General features: G+C 36.1%; 1 long non-coding RNA gene across 1 annotated transcript; it reads left to right on the top strand.

The window, feature by feature from the left end:
- LOC131161261 (uncharacterized) lies at positions 1 to 1,401 on the top strand. The gene is made up of 3 exons (XR_009138379.1): positions 1 to 194; positions 275 to 336; positions 1,177 to 1,401. It is a non-coding gene; the product is annotated as an uncharacterized LOC131161261 (long non-coding RNA).
- The last annotated feature ends 5,140 nt before the right edge of the window (positions 1,402 to 6,541 follow it).

Raw genomic sequence — 6,541 nt, 5'->3', positions numbered from 1 at the left:
AAGTAAACTCAATCCTATCTCTCTCTCTCTCTCTCTAAACTCTCTCTACTCTCTCCTTCTCTCTAGAATTCTTCGCCGATCGTTGACAGAATCGAAAAACAGAAGCTACCATGAGGATCGTGAAAGGATTCTCTACAACTTCTACGGTTCGAAATCTCGTTTCGGAGATTTTTGGGTTTTGGCGTAAAATTGAGGTAAGGCTCGGTTTTTAATTCTGATCCAGTTTTTTTGTAGGTATCAGTCTTGTGAGTATATTTTGTACTATGATTTGTAGGTTTTGAAATTCGGTTCGCTGTTTAGGGACCTTGGAGTTCAGGATTTGCTTACGAGGTTGAGGTAAGAGGAACTATGTTTATATTGGTTATTTTTTAAATCGGACTCAGTGGAACTGTGGTCCACGGTCCTGTGTGTGTTTTGGCTACTTATTTAGGGGGATCTAACGGGGAAAACTATGGGTTTTTCATTATTACAGTTTTGGGAAAAAGGGGGCGACGGGCTGAATCCCGAGTTTTGTTGAAAACCAAGTATATGTGTGATTTATACTGTGATATTGGGATGACCGTGCCTTGACTTTGTTTAAACTGTATTTGTTTGGAAAACCATGATTTAGATTACCAAATGAGTGTGGTTTGTTTGGTTATATGAGCATGCATATGTGTGTGATATGTTGAAGTGCTAGTAGGAACGCGGTTCCGAAATTATTCCAGGTACTGAGAGTGGCCGGCTCTATATCCGAGGGCGTGTGTATCCCCAGCCACTTTGGTAAGAGTGGTCGGCTCTATATCCGAGGGCGTGAGCCTCTTCCGGTAGATCAGGCCGAAGGGTTTGGATCCACCAATTAGCGCCGGTACGATGTCATGGGAGTCGAGGATTAGCCATGTGCCAGTGGCGCCGTGCTTCGCAGGTTGGTTACGGGCCAATGCCGGAATTTCAGACCTGCTTCGGGCCGATGGGTGTGATGACACCGAGTTATTGATCATGTGTGTGTATTGTGACGGGGCTGCATATAAATGGCCTTCGTATGTGTGCGTGTATGCACTGTGTGAATTAGTATTGGAATACATTTAACTGCGTGTATGTTGTATCATGATAACACTCAAATGCCACACACCGATATAACATGTGTTCTTCCTTACTGAGAGGTGTCTCACCCCTACTGTACGTACATTTTTACAGGTCCTTCGGGTAACCGAAACTAGCGTCCTGGTGTAGGAAGCGTAGTGGCCGGTGTACTACGTTAGCGCTTGGGTAAGTGTTAGGACTGTAGTTTTGTTGGGTTGCCATTTTGAGTTGTATTTGGGTACTCAGTTTGTCTATTTTGTTAGAGCCATGTTCTACTCTTGTATAGACTCTGGTATGGAACTGCATATGTTGATATAGAATAACTTTTTTCGCTGCGTATATGATTATGATTGGATGTGTTTAGGGTGCCTGGGAACCCCACGGGGTCGGACCCTCATCCAGTGTACTGTATCTGTGATGATTTATATGATACAGGAACAGGTTAGGTTACAATTTTCACCCCCGGGTCCCATTTCCGGGTTCGGGGCGTGACAGGACTACTGCGTATTATCTAGTACGTGACCCACACAAGACTACTACCTACTTCTCAGTACGTGGCCCACACAGGGCTACTACGTACTTCTTAGTACGTGGTCCACACAGGGCTACTGCATACTTCTCAGTACGTGGCCCACACAAGGCTACAGTGTACTACCCAGTACGTGGCCCACACAGGGCTACTACGTATTACTTAGCACGTGGCCCACACAAGGCTACTGCGTACTTCTTAGTACGTAGCCCACACAGGGCTACTATGCACATCTCAGTACGTGGCTCACATAGGGTTGCTATATACTATCCAGTACGTGGCCCACACATGGCTACTGTATACTTCTCAGTACGTGGCCCACACAGGGCTACTACGCACTTCTCAGTACGTAGCCCACATAGGGCTACTACGCACTTCTCAGTACGTAGCCCACACAGGGCTATTGTGTACTACCCAGTATGTGGCCCACATAGGGCTACTGCGTACTACCTAGTACGTGACCCCCACAGAGAATATATACAAATATTTTGATACCATATTAGCATTGGCCACGTCAGAAACTCTAATACCATATTAGCATCACCCGACCCGAAGTGGGATACCGGGTAATCAGTCAAACTTATATAACAATCCTATTAGCGGAAGTCAATATATACAAATCATCTAGAATACAAATAACTAGAGTACTACACATCCATAAATATAAACACATATCCACACATTCCTAAAAACAATCAAAACTCTAGGGGAATTCTCCATCCGTAACTCAAAACACTGACATTGTCTAATCAGGGTATCGACTCCTCTCTATCTCGGAGCTTTATCTCTAGGCCTATCATGGTTCCTTGAAATATTTAGATAATTTGGTGAGACACTTCTCAGTAAGATGGAATAAATTATTTACGGTGTATGGCAGTATGAGTTTTATCATATCATAATATACATATACATTTTAGTGACAATATCATTTGAGAAAATACACCAATAATGCTCATAATCATATAGATATATAGCACAAGATTTTATAAGCTTTATTCCCATCTTTCATGTCATTCACATGTAACCCGTATTTACCAGCGAAGGTTCCTGAGGATAGGGGAGGTTACACGCCCATACATGTAGTTCCCCCTGCTCTGATTTCGTTTGTAGCCCTGCCTAATTAACTTGGGTACGGCTACAACTGATACTTATCAAGGCACTCACCTTACTCAGTAAGTCCTCAGGCGGTGAGTTTTACTTCGCCTTATTTGTTTATATTATTAAACTCACACTCTTTCTTTTCACTTCCAATTTCATTTCATCATCTAGTACATTGCCCTGAGAATATTCTTTCTACGCCATGTTTCACCCCATGGTCGAGGTTATGCTACTCTAAAAATATGCACCACACCATGCTTCACCCCATGGTCGAGGTTATACTACCCTAAAAATATTCCCCACACCATGTTTCACCCCATGGTCGAGGTTATATTGCCCTAAAAATATTATCCATATTTCATCATTCACATTTCACATTTCTGTATTCACAATTCATTATTCATACTGCATTATTCACAATCGCCATTCATCATTCACATTGCATTATTCACATAGCAATGTTTTCATTTTCAGCATTCGCAATTCATCTTATCATATCAATGATATTTTCATCATTTCAATACATATTTCATCTCATAATAACACACACACACACACACACACACACACTCACATATATATATTCCATTTCACGTATTCAACATTTCTCAGTAAAACATTTCCATATTTCATATTTCATCATTTCTCCAAAGATATACTTCAGTACATAGCACTTTTCAATGTTTCTCAATAAAATCATTCTCATATTATTCCATTTTAGTTTATAAAACATAACTGGTTTCTGTTATTTCCATTTCTGCATAAAGCTTTTCAATATATATATATAATCATAAGCTTATTATTCTCATTGCAAAACACACACTCAATTCAAACACATTTCTAGAATAACTCATATGCCACACAATTTTTATCTATTATTCATAACATAATAATTCCAAGAAAAATACCATACTTACATTTTCATATATTAAATCAACCAATAATTCTCAAAAATACCTGTTATAATTTATTCTTTTTACCTGACTTATTGAGAGACTTGTAAACACCCAAATCCTATGCCCGTGGTGTCCAAAACCCAAAACCCTAAAAATCACATTTTTCCCAAGTTAAACAACTCATTTCCCAAAACAGTTTTCGTTTAACACTTCCTAGGTTTCAAATACTCCAAATAGCCTATTAAACATTAAAATATTTCACTTACCCTGCTTTTGGGATGGTACCCCAGGACTCCAAATTGAATATCTGTTCTGGCTAAATTGAAGAAAACCTCCCCATGAACCTCACTGCGGTTCCCGATCATCAATTCGGGCTATAACTAAGCCAGAATCAGAGAGAGAGAGAGAGAGAGAGAGAGAACCGTAGGTTTAGAGAGAGAGAGTGAGAGGAGAGAGAAAACGACACTGAAAATGAAGGTTTACATATTTATAGACCGGCGTTCGTTGACGAGTTCAAGTAATTCGTCGACGAACCCATGAAGGAACTTCATCGAAAAAGAGGCTAGTTCATCGACGAACCTGAAATTTTCCTGAAATCCCCAAACTCTCGGTATCTTCTCGTCAACAAGACACGTGTACATGTCGACAAATTCTATAGGGACATTCGTCGATGAAGGCCCTGGGTTCGTCGATGGATCCCCGCTGTTTCCCACTTTTAAGATTTATTTCCCTTTCACTCTCCTTTATTATTATTATTTTTCATGAATAAATTTTCAGGGTCTATATATATATATATATATATATATATATTTACTATAGAGATACATAAATGAAAAATAGAAAACACCAACAATATCAAACTGGCTCTTAATTATTAATTAAATTAAATTTCAACTCCCTATATTCTCAAAGGGCAAAGTTTTCTTTGATAAGTGAGTCATATAATGTGTTTGAAATTTTTCAAACACTCGATTATTTCATTTAGATATCGAGTATATCTCACTTAAAAGTAAAGGTTCCATTTGAATTGAGATTTGATTTGAACAAATTTTAAAAAATTAAATTTACTTTCTAATAAATTCTTGATTAATCCATCGAAATAACAAGTCCACTCTCACGTAAAAATTAAGATTGAATCCTAGCTAAAAACTTATAATTCTCAATTGGAAATTTCAAATCAAAATCACTAACTATAAAAGGTTTATATTCATGAATTTAGGGAGATTGGAGAATCCAAAATCTTATTTTGGCTAAATGTCATAGAAAATTGTATCATAAAATGGTGAATGATGGTAAAATTTGGATGGTCAACCTTTTAGCCCGCTCAAGGATGAGGCGTGATTCAACCTGCGTACGATTGTCATGTGACTCCCACGTGGATAGTCGATCCGTATGCATTAAAGGCCGCAGGCAAAACCCATGATGACATAAGCGCATGTAAAAATGCTTGATTAGATTTTGCAGTGTAAGTCTCATGCGACAACATCTAACTAGATTTTGTAATGTGGGTCCACACGGCCACACCCAACCTACACTACAAAACCCAGTTAGACACGATCATGTGGGCTCATGTCAACACGAACCCATGTTGTTAAGCATTTTCCTTATATTTTGTATAATGTAAAGAATTTTTGTATTATAAAAATGGTGAGGAAATTTCTTAAGAAATAATTTTACATTGAATATTTATGTTTGAAATTGTTAGAATACTACTTTATATAAAAGTTTAAATTTGGATATTTATGTTTGAAATTGTTAAAATACTACTTTATATAAAAGTTTAAATTATTAGGTTGTGGGTCAATAATATTTATCAAGCTATAACTCTCTCTTACAAGTGCATTCCAATTACATGTAAATATATGAACATGTGATAAAAACACCTATACATATATATATATATATATATATACATATATATATATGTATATATATCTATTTTATGATAAGGTCTCTTGACAAGACAGAATGTCGGGTGGTATGGACCGCCTACCCAGTGTGGACCTCACACTCTTATCAAAATGTGTCTCAAAATACTAATTTTAAAAAATAAATAAATAAATAAATGCTAAACTTCTAACTATTTGGATGTACTAAAAACAAGGCCTGTATAGTTGAAGCTAATTGATGGTTACTTCACAAAACTATGATGTCTATTGACACCCACTTTATTTTGCCAAAGAGATAGAAAATCACGCTTGAAGTAGCAAATCGAGTAATGAATTAAACCAATAATTGAAATCGTTTATGATTACACGATATAATATAATTACAAAATCTCAGAAGAGAAGATGAAGATGATTTGTCCTCTGACACTAGTGATTGGAGCAATGCCATGTACGAGCTTTATTAATTTTTATTTTATGATAAATCTATGATGAAAATAAATTTTATGGATTTTCTTTGCCCTTAAAATGGAAATTCATCATTAATTAATTAGACTCTATCCATTTGATAGACTCACCTAATGCATTTCACGTGCCACAAAAATCATGAACTTAATTAAGTTTACATTTGAATTACGCATGTTTGGTTCACGAAATACTTGTTTTTAAGGGAAAATAGAAAACATTAATAGTAAAAATTTTGACAATTCATATAAATATGTATATATGTTAGTGTCATTAAAAAAAATGAGAGTAAGAATAGATAAAGAATAACTATTCTTAAAATTAATGTCTATTCATTTTTTATTTGCACATTCCATGGAATAAAAAGGAGTAAATAGTGAATAACTATTATAATTAAATGTATATTCCTAATTTTTTAAAGTATATTCCGTCTTATTTTTAAAAATAAATATTGTTTAAACCAAATATTACTCAAGTAGTTTGGTAGTTAATTAATTAGGCTTATTTAATTAACATTAAAGATTCACGACATGGCATGGATGTATGCAAATATCTAAGGTTACTACATATATTTTTAGCCATTATGTTTTAAAAAAAATTACGTT

The sequence above is a fragment of the Malania oleifera genome, chromosome 1, assembly GCF_029873635.1.
Source record: "Malania oleifera isolate guangnan ecotype guangnan chromosome 1, ASM2987363v1, whole genome shotgun sequence".
In the NCBI taxonomy this organism is placed as follows: domain Eukaryota; kingdom Viridiplantae; phylum Streptophyta; class Magnoliopsida; order Santalales; family Ximeniaceae; genus Malania; species Malania oleifera.
The sequence above is the reverse complement of the archived record's forward strand: the minus strand, read 5'-3'. Positions and strand labels throughout refer to the sequence as shown.